Genomic DNA, 10,309 nt, shown 5'->3' on the forward strand with positions numbered 1-10,309 from the left:
ACTCCTAAACTACGCTGATGGATTCCAGCAGCCTACAGAATCTCTTCCTCTGCAGGTCTCAGATGACTCATGCTGTCGTGGTCTCAACTGTCTGAGGCACCTTCAGATGCCAGTTTGAGGGTTCAGACATGAGATCAGAACCGGGTTCAGGCTCAGTTCTGGTCCAGAGTTTAGTTGTTGATGAAGTCCTTACTAAGATAGCAGGACAAACATCTGTGTTTGCCTCCTGGTGTCCCTCCCTCTTGTATTTATTTCTTTTCGGCCCTCGCTGGCTCCTCCCCTTCCAGGCAGGCACAGAGGTGGCTGAGACTCCTCATTGGCTGGCAGGAGGCTACGTCCCGCCCCATCAGCCTTTCTTCCTCTCTTCCTGATATGGAGGGAGGGGTAGTGAAAGTGGAGAGGCAGGCAGGCAGACGTGTTGCAACAGATGGCTTTACCAGTGGCGGCACGGCGGAGCTCCGGGACGCCGTTCGTCAGAGAGAGAGAGAGAGAGAGAGAGAGAGAGAGAGTGGGAGAGTGGGAGAGAGAGAGTGGGAGAGAGAGAGCGGGCGAGCGAGAGGGAGGGGTACGGAGCTGGAACAGAGCTAGAAAAATAGCCCGAGTGAGACTTCCTCTTCATCTATGAACTCTTCCTCTGCAGACGGAACGACAGGAAGACGAGCAGAAGTTTGGTGGGTTTGCAGCAGGAGTTTCCCAGATGACCTGAGCCTTCATCCTCCTCCAAGAGAACACCTGCCGACAGCCGGGAGGTCCGGAGGGAGGAGGCGCTGCAGCAGCAGGTACAGGAGTGCTTGGACTTTCTCTCTGGGCTGCTGGTTCTGGGTCTGATCGCTCCCGGGTTCTGTTCCGGCTCACCAGCCGGCGACCGCTGCGCCGCTCAGCTGCTTTGTTTCCCGGCTGTTGCTCCACTTTCGTGCTGGTGAGCTGCTGGAGTTTTCAGGCCATGTTGTTTTTACACTTGTTTTTAGCAGTGTGTTTCACGTGCTGCTGGGAGAGAGAGAGAGAGAGAGAGAGAGAGAGAGAGAGAGTGAGAGAGTGAGAGAGCGAGAGAGCGAGAGAGGGAGTGTGTTTATTACTTCCGGCTTTCAGAACACGTGGGAGTGTTTCAGCTGCAACACTGAGGTCAGTCAGGAGAGAGGGAGGATAGAGGAAGGAAAGAAGTTGGGAAGAATGGAAGCAAGGTAGGAGGGGTGAGGGAGGGAGGAGCTGTCAGTGAGTGATGATGAAGGTTCACTGCCAGCGTCTTCCTCCCTTATTGCTGATGACCTGCGGGCCAACCCCTCACTGACGGGTCTGACGGTGACCTGCTAGCATCACCTGGTCCTCGGTACCAGCAGCAGAGCTGATTGTGTTTCAGATATCGGCCCTCAGACGTCGGCCCGGTTCTGATGAGGACTTTTGAGGAAATGTGACTTTTCAAAATGCGAAAACAAAGAACAACGTTGCATCTGTCATCATCCCAGTGTTTCTAGAACCTTCCTGTAAATCACTGATGACACTATACCCTTTTCCGTATTTTTGCATGTTGGCCCACGTGTGACCCCCCTCCCCGGATGTGTCAGTGTGGGCCATCCTGCTCATTACTGCTGCAAAATGAATGGAACCATTCGGAGTTGTGGGGGTGTGTCCTCTATCTGCTGTTGTTCAAAGGTGGAGCTGAGAGAATTTCCTCTGTCCTATCGAGGTCCCTGGCATATTCCTGGCAGTCGGATGACCTAGAGGGCGCCGTGCTACCGCAGGTGCTTGTTAGTCCGGTGGAAACCCCGTTCACACTTGCAGCATCATAAGGAAGGCTTATGTGTGAAAAAGAACCAGAACCGATTCCCTGACATTCTCCCACATCAAGACTTGGTAACATTCCAGGGAAAATGGAGGGAAGGCAGTGAGAATGAGAGCAGGAACATAAGTGAGCAGAGCCACCAGGCGCTGAGTGGTCTCAGGTCCTTGGAGCCTGGATGACTCTGGGTGCATTCACCATCACTGCCTGAGTGTGTTCACCATCAACGTGTTAGAGCTGTGTTCACCGTCAACGTGTTAGAGCTGTGTTCACCATCAACGTGTTAGAGCTGTGTTCACCGTCAACGTGTTAAAGCTGTGTTCACCGTCAACTTGTTCGCTCTGTGTTCACCATCAACGTGTTAGAACTGTGTTCACCATCAACGTGTTAGAGCTGTGTTCACCATCAACGTGTTAGAGCTGTGTTCACCGTAAAGGTGTTAGAGCTGTGTTCACCGTCAACGTGTTAGAGCTGTGTTCACCGTCAACGTGTTCGCTCTGTGTTCACCATCAACGTGTTAGAGCTGTGTTCACCGTCAACGTGTTAGAGCTGTGTTCACCATCACTGCCTGAGTGTGTTCACCATCAACGTGTTCGCTCTGTGTTGACCGTCAACGTGTTAGAGCTGTGTTCACCGTCAACGTGTTAGAGCTGTGTTCACCGTCAACGTGTTCGCTCTGTGTTCACCGTCAACGTGTTAGAGCTGTGTTCACCGTCAACGTGTTCGCTCTGTGTTCACCATCAACGTGTTAGAGCTGTGTTCACCGTCCACGTGTTAGAGCTGTGTTCACCGTCAACGTGTTAGAGCTGTGTTCACCGTCCACGTGTTAGAGCTGTGTTCACCGTCAACGTGTTCGCTCTGTGTTCACCATCAACGTGTTCGCTCTGTGTTCACCATCAACATGTTAGAGCTGTGTTCACCGTCAACGTGTTAGAGCTGTGTTCACCTTCAACGTGTTAGAGCTGTGTTCACCATCACTGCCTGAGTGTGTTCATCGTCAACGTGTTCGCTCTGTGTTCACCGTCAACGTGTTAGAGCTGTGTTCACCATCAACGTGTTAGAGCTGTGTTCACCATCACTGCCTGAGTGTGTTCACCATCAACGTGTTCGCTCTGTGTTCACCGTCAACGTGTTAGAGCTGTGTTCACCGTCAACGTGTTCGCTCTGTGTTCACCGTCAACATGTTAGAGCTGTGTTCACCGTCAACGTGTTAGAGCTGTGTTCACCGTCAACGTGTTCGCTCTGTGTTCACCGTCAACGTGTTAGAGCTGTGTTCACCGTCAACGTGTTAGAGCTATGTTCACCGTCAACGTGTTAGAGCTGTGTTCACCGTCAACGTGTTCGCTCTGTGTTCACCGTCAACGTGTTAGAGCTGTGTTCACCGTTAACGTGTTCGCTCTGTGTTCACCGTCAACGTGTTAGAGCTGTGTTCACCGTCAACGTGTTCGCTCTGTGTTCACCGTCAACGTGTTCGCTCTGTGTTCACCGTCAACGTGTTAGAGCTGTGTTCACCGTCAACGTGTTCGCTCTGTGTTCACCGTCAACGTGTTAGAGCTGTGTTCACCGTCAACGTGTTAGAGCTGTGTTCACCGTCAACGTGTTCGCTCTGTGTTCACCGTCAACGTGTTAGAGCTGTGTTCACCGTCAACGTGTTCGCTCTGTGTTCACCATCAACGTGTTAGAGCTGTGTTCACCGTCAACGTGTTAGAGCTGTGTTCACCGTCAACGTGTTAGAGCTGTGTTCACCGTCAACGTGTTAGAGCTGTGTTCACCATCACTGCCTGAGTGTGTTCACCATCAACGTGTTCGCTCTGTGTTCACCGTCAACGTGTTAGAGCTGTGTTCACCATCAACGTGTTAGAGCTGTGTTCACCATCAACGTGTTCGCTCTGTGTTCACCATCAACGTGTTAGAGCTGTGTTCACCATCAACGTGTTCGCTCTGTGTTCACCATCAACGTGTTAGAGCTGTGTTCACCGTCAACGTGTTAGAGCTGTGTTCACCATCACTGCCTGAGTGTGTTCACCATCAACGTGTTCGCTTTGTGTTCACCGTCAACGTGTTAGAGCTGTGTTCACCATCAACGTGTTAGAGCTGTGTTCACCATCAACGTGTTAGAGCTGTGTTCACCATCAACGTGTTAGAGCCGTGTTCACCGTCAACGTGTTAGAGCTGTGTTCACCATCACTGCCTGAGTGTGTTCACCATCAACCTGTTCGCTCTGTGTTGACCGTCAACGTGTTAGAGCTGTGTTCACCGTCAACGTGTTAGAGCTGTGTTCACCGTCAACGTGTTCGCTCTGTGTTCACCGTCAACGTGTTAGAGCTGTGTTCACCATCAACGTGTTAGAGCTGTGTTCACCGTCAACGTGTTAGAGCTGTGTTCACCATCAATGCCTGAGTGTGTTCACCATCAACGTGTTCGCTCTGTGTTGACCGTCAACGTGTTAGAGCTGTGTTCACCGTCAACGTGTTAGAGCTGTGTTCACCGTCAACGTGTTCGCTCTGTGTTCACCGTCAACGTGTTAGAGCTGTGTTCACCATCAACGTGTTAGAGCTGTGTTCACCGTCAACGTGTTAGAGCTGTGTTCACCTTCAACGTGTTAGAGCTGTGTTCACCATCAACGTGTTCGCTCTGTGTTCACGGTCAACATGTTAGAGCTGTGTTCACCATCAACATGTTAGAACTGTGTTCACCATCAACGTGTTCGCTCTGTGTTCACCGTCAACGTGTTAGAGCTGTGTTCACCATCACTGCCTGAGTGTGTTCACCGTCAACGTGTTCGCTCTGTGTTCACCGTCAACGTGTTAGAGCTGTGTTCACCATCAACGTGTTAGAGCTGTGTTCACCATCACTGCCTGAGTGTGTTCACCATCAACGTGTTCGCTCTGTGTTCACCGTCAACGTGTTAGAGCTGTGTTCACCGTAAAGGTGTTCGCTCTGTGTTCACCGTCAACGTGTTAGAGCTGTGTTCACCGTCAACGTGTTCGCTCTGTGTTCACCATCAACGTGTTAGAGCTGTGTTCACCGTCAACGTGTTAGAGCTGTGTTCACCATCACTGCCTGAGTGTGTTCACCGTCAACGTGTTCGCTCTGTGTTCACCGTCAACGTGTTAGAGCTGTGTTCACCATCAACGTGTTAGAGCTGTGTTCACCATCAACGTGTTCGCTCTGTGTTCACCATCAACGGGTTAGAGCTGTGTTCACCATCAACGTGTTCGCTCTGTGTTCACCATCAACGTGTTAGAGCTGTGTTCACCGTCAACGTGTTAGAGCTGTGTTCACCATCACTGCCTGAGTGTGTTCACCATCAACGTGTTCGCTCTGTGTTCACCGTCAACGTGTTAGAGCTGTGTTCACCATCAACGTGTTAGAGCTGTGTTCACCATCAACGTGTTAGAGCTGTGTTCACCGTCAACGTGTTAGAGCTGTGTTCACCATCAACGTGTTAGAGCTGTGTTCACCATCAACGTGTTCGCTCTGTGTTCACCGTCAACGTGTTAGAGCTGTGTTCACCATCAACGTGTTCGCTCTGTGTTCACCGTAAAGGTGTTAGAGCTGTGTTCACCGTCAACGTGTTAGAGCTGTGTTCACCGTCAATGTGTTAGAACTGTGTTCACCATCAACGTGTTCGCTCTGTGTTCACCATCAACGTGTTCGCTCTGTGTTCACCATCAACGTGTTAGAGCTGTGTTCACCATCAACGTGTTAAAGCTGTGTTCACCATCAACGTGTTTAAGCTGTGTTCACCATCAACGTGTTAGAGCTGTGTTCACCATCAACATGTTAGAGCTGTGTTCACCATCAACGTGTTAGAGCTGTGTTCACCATCAACGTGTTAGAGCTGTGTTCACCATCAACGTGTTAGAGCTGTGTTCACCATCAACGTGTTCGCTCTGTGTTCACCATCAACGTGTTCGCTCTGTGTTCACCGTCAACATGTTAGAGCTGTGTTCACCATCAACATGTTAGAGCTGTGTTCACCATCAACGTGTTAGAGCTGTGTTCACCATCAACGTGTTCGCTCTGTGTTCACCATCAACGTGTTCGCTCTGTGTTCACCATCAACGTGTTCGCTCTGTGTTCACCATCAACTAGTTAGAGCTGTGTTCACCATCAACGTGTTAGAGCTGTGTTCACCATCAACGTGTTAAAGCTGTGTTCACCATCAACGTGTTCGCTCTGTGTTCACCGTCAACTTGTTCGCTCTGTGTTCACCGTCAACATGTTAGAGCTGTGTTCACCATCAACATGTTCGCTCTGTGTTCACCATCAACGTGTTAGAGCTGTGTTCACCATCAACGTGTTAGAGCTGTGTTCACCATTAACGTGTTAGAGCTGTGTTCACTGTTAATGTGTTAGAGCTGTGTTCACCATCAACGTGTTAGAGCTGTGTTCACAGTCAACGTGTTCGCTGTGTGTTCACCATTAACGTGTTTAGAGCTGTGTTCACAGTCAACGTGTTCGCTGTGTGTTCACCATTAACATGTTAGAGCTGTGTTCACAGTCAACGTGTTCGCTGTGTGTTCACCACTAACATGTTAGAGCTGTGTTCACCATGAACATGTTCGCTGTGTGTTCACCATTAACATGTTAGAGCTGTGTTCACTGTTCACGTGTTAGAGCTGTGTTCACCATCAACGTGTTAGAGCTGTGTTCACCATCAACATGTTTGCTCTGTGTTCACCATCAACGTGTTAGAGCTGTGTTCACCGTTAACGTGTTAGAGCTGTGTTCACCGTTAACGTGTTAGAGCTGTGTTCACCATCAATGTGTTAGAGCTGTGTTCACAGTCAACGTGTTTGCTGTGTGTTCACCATTAACGTGTTAGAGCTGTGTTCACCATCAACGTGTTAGAGCTGTGTTCACCGTCAACGTGTTAGAGCTGTGTTCACCATCAACGTGTTAGAGCTGTGTTCACCATCAACGTGTTCGCTCTGTGTTCACCGTCAACGTGTTAGAGCTGTGTTCACCATCAACGTGTTCGCTCTGTGTTCACCGTAAAGGTGTTAGAGCTGTGTTCACCGTCAACGTGTTAGAGCTGTGTTCACCATCAATGTGTTAGAACTGTGTTCACCATCAACGTGTTCGCTCTGTGTTCACCATCAACGTGTTCGCTCTGTGTTCACCATCAACGTGTTAGAGCTGTGTTCACCATCAACGTGTTAAAGCTGTGTTCACCATCAACGTGTTTAAGCTGTGTTCACCATCAACGTGTTAGAGCTGTGTTCACCATCAACATGTTAGAGCTGTGTTCACCATCAACGTGTTAGAGCTGTGTTCACCATCAACGTGTTAGAGCTGTGTTCACCATCAACGTGTTCGCTCTGTGTTCACCATCAACGTGTTCGCTCTGTGTTCACCGTCAACATGTTAGAGCTGTGTTCACCATCAACATGTTAGAGCTGTGTTCACCATCAACGTGTTAGAGCTGTGTTCACCATCAACGTGTTCGCTCTGTGTTCACCATCAACGTGTTCGCTCTGTGTTCACCATCAACTAGTTAGAGCTGTGTTCACCATCAACGTGTTAGAGCTGTGTTCACCATCAACGTGTTAAAGCTGTGTTCACCATCAACATGTTCGCTCTGTGTTCACCGTCAACATGTTAGAGCTGTGTTCACCATCAACATGTTAGAGCTGTGTTCACCATCAACGTGTTCGCTCTGTGTTCACCATCAACGTGTTAGAGCTGTGTTCACCATCAACGTGTTAGAGCTGTGTTCACTGTTAATGTGTTAGAGCTGTGTTCACTGTTAATGTGTTAGAGCTGTGTTCACCATTAACGTGTTAGAGCTGTGTTCACTGTTAATGTGTTAGAGCTGTGTTCACCATCAACGTGTTAGAGCTGTGTTCACAGTCAACGTGTTCGCTGTGTGTTCACCATTAACGTGTTTAGAGCTGTGTTCACAGTCAACGTGTTCGCTGTGTGTTCACCATTAACATGTTAGAGCTGTGTTCACAGTCAACGTGTTCGCTGTGTGTTCACCACTAACATGTTAGAGCTGTGTTCACCATGAACGTGTTAGAGCTGTGTTCACCATCAACATGTTTGCTCTGTGTTCACCATCAACGTGTTAGAGCTGTGTTCACCGTTAACGTGTTAGAGCTGTGTTCACCGTTAACGTGTTAGAGCTGTGTTCACCATCAATGTGTTAGAGCTGTGTTCACAGTCAACGTGTTTGCTGTGTGTTCACCATTAACGTGTTAGAGCTGTGTTCACAGTCAACGTGTTTGCTGTGTGTTCACCATTAACGTGTTAGAGCTGTGTTCACAGTCAACGTGTTCGCTGTGTGTTCACCACTAACATGTTAGAGCTGTGTTCACCATGAACATGTTCGCTGTGTGTTCACCATTAACATGTTAGAGCTGTGTTCACCATCAACGTGTTAGAGCTGTGTTCACCATCAACATGTTTGCTCTGTGTTCACCATCAACGTGTTAGAGCTGTGTTCACCGTTAACGTGTTAGAGCTGTGTTCACCGTTAACGTGTTAGAGCTGTGTTCACCATCAATGTGTTAGAGCTGTGTTCACAGTCAACGTGTTTGCTGTGTGTTCACCATCAATGTGTTAGAGCTGTGTTCACAGTCAACGTGTTTGCTGTGTGTTCACCATTAACGTGTTAGAGCTGTGTTCACAGTCAACGTGTTCGCTGTGTGTTCATCATCAACGTGTTAGAGCTGTGTTCACCATCAATGTGTTAGAGCTGTGTTCACAGTCAACGTGTTTGCTGTGTGTTCACCATTAACGTGTTAGAGCTGTGTTCACAGTCAACGTGTTCGCTGTGTGTTCACCATCAACGTGTTAGAGCTGTGTTCACCGTCAACGTGTTAGGCAAGGCAAGGCAAGGCAATTTTATTTGTAGAGCCCGTTTTCACCACCAGTTTGTCTCCAGGCTTCATGGCATCATAACAACATCCTCTGTCCTCAGAGCCTCACATCGACTGAGGAGAAACTCCATAGAAACCATTTTAACAGGGAAAAATCTGAGAAACCTCAGGGTGAGGAGGGGAGGAGGATCCCTCACCAGGAGGGACAGACGTGCAGTAGATGTTGGTACAGACAAGAAAACAGTTTACAATACAAAATGTGGGAAACATGGAAATGTTAATAACAGCTGAAGAAGGAAGCTTCTGGTAGGGGAGGCAGGGAGAGCAAGCCAGCTTGATGGGGGACTGGATGGTAGAAGTGCAACAAGTAGTGGTAATGACAGTTCCAAAAATGTGCAGGGAGGAGAGGAGGAGAGAGGGGGAGAGGAGAGGAGGGGAGGGCTCCATGTAACCTGATGTGTCCCCCAGCAGTCTAAGCCTGTAGCAGCATAGCTATCAATGGTTCAGAGCTACCTGAACCAGTCCTGACTGAAGGCTCTGTCATAGAGGAAGGTCTTAAGCCTGGACTTAAACGTAGTTAAAGTGTCTGCCTCTCTGACCCATGGAGAGATGCTGGTTCCACAGTAGAGGAACCGGTACCTGAAGGTTCTACCTCCCAGTCTGTTTTAGAGATACTGGGAATCACTAAAAGACCTGCATTCTGGGAGCGGAGTGCTCTGGTCGGACAGTAGGGACTAATGAGCTCTTTCAAATAGGATGGAGCTTTATCATTGAGAGCCTTATAAGTTAGCAGAAGGATTTTGAAGTCGATTCTAGATCCTACAGGAAGGAGAGAAGCTAAAGTGGGAGAGATGTGTTCTCTATTCTTAACTCCCGTCAAAACCCTCGCTGCAGCGTTCTGGACCAGCTGGAGACTCTTTAGAGAGTATTTAGGACATCCTGACAGGAGAGAGTTGCAGTGGTCCAGCCTAGAGGTGATAAATGCATGCACCAGTTTCTCAGCATCACTCTGGGAAAGGATATTCCTAATCTTAGTGATACTGCAGATGGAAGAAGGCGGTCCTGGTCACATGCTTTATGTGGGAGCTGAAGGAAAGGTCCTGGTCAAAAATGACCCCAAGGTTCCTTGCAGTTGTACTCGAAGTTAGGGTGATGCCATCTAAAGTAGAGATCCGATTCAAGAGTGTGTCCCTGAGGTGTTTAGGTCCAAACACGATGACCTCAGTTTTATCTGAATTGAGCATTAAGAAGTTAGAAGACATCCAGGATTTAATGTCTTTCAGGCAGTCTAGCAGATTAGTAAGCTGGCTTGTGTCGTCTGGCTCCATCGACCAGTAAAGTTGTGTGTCGTCCTCATAACAGTGGAAGTTGATCGAGTGCTTCCGGATTATGTCACCTAATGGGAGCATGTAAAGAGTGAAGAGAATCGGTCCTAAAACTGAACCCTGTGGTCCACCATATGTAACTCTGCTATACTCAGAATGGTCATTATTAACATTAACAAACTGAAACCTGTCAGATAAGTAGGACTTAAACCATTTTAGGACAGGTCCTTAATCCCAATGTCATGGTGTTAGAGCTGTGTTCACCATCAACGTGTTAGAGCTGTGTTCACCATCAACGTGTTAGAGCTGTGTTCACCATCAACGTGTTCGAGCTGTGTTCACTGTTAATGTGTTTACTCGGAGCTCACTTTGGTGAT

The 10,309-nt window shown here is 48.6% G+C and overlaps 1 protein-coding gene across 3 annotated transcripts in view; it reads left to right on the plus strand.

The window, feature by feature from the left end:
- The first annotated feature begins 415 nt into the window (after positions 1 to 415).
- Positions 416 to 10,309, plus strand: part of sulf2b (sulfatase 2b) — a 71,355-nt gene continuing 61,461 nt past the window's right edge. For 2 of the 3 annotated variants that reach the window (XM_086212918.1, XM_086212915.1), the window contains exon 1: positions 438 to 779. The gene's annotated coding sequence lies outside the window, so the exon portion shown is untranslated. Of the gene's footprint in view, positions 780 to 10,309 lie in introns of all 3 variants that reach the window. The other variant, XM_086212914.1, reaches the window with a different exon arrangement.

The sequence above is a fragment of the Aulostomus chinensis genome, chromosome 9 (genome assembly GCF_037954235.1).
Source record: "Aulostomus chinensis isolate RoL2024-O1b breed Wild chromosome 9, RoL_Achi_v1.0, whole genome shotgun sequence".
NCBI lineage: Eukaryota > Metazoa > Chordata > Actinopteri > Syngnathiformes > Aulostomidae > Aulostomus > Aulostomus chinensis.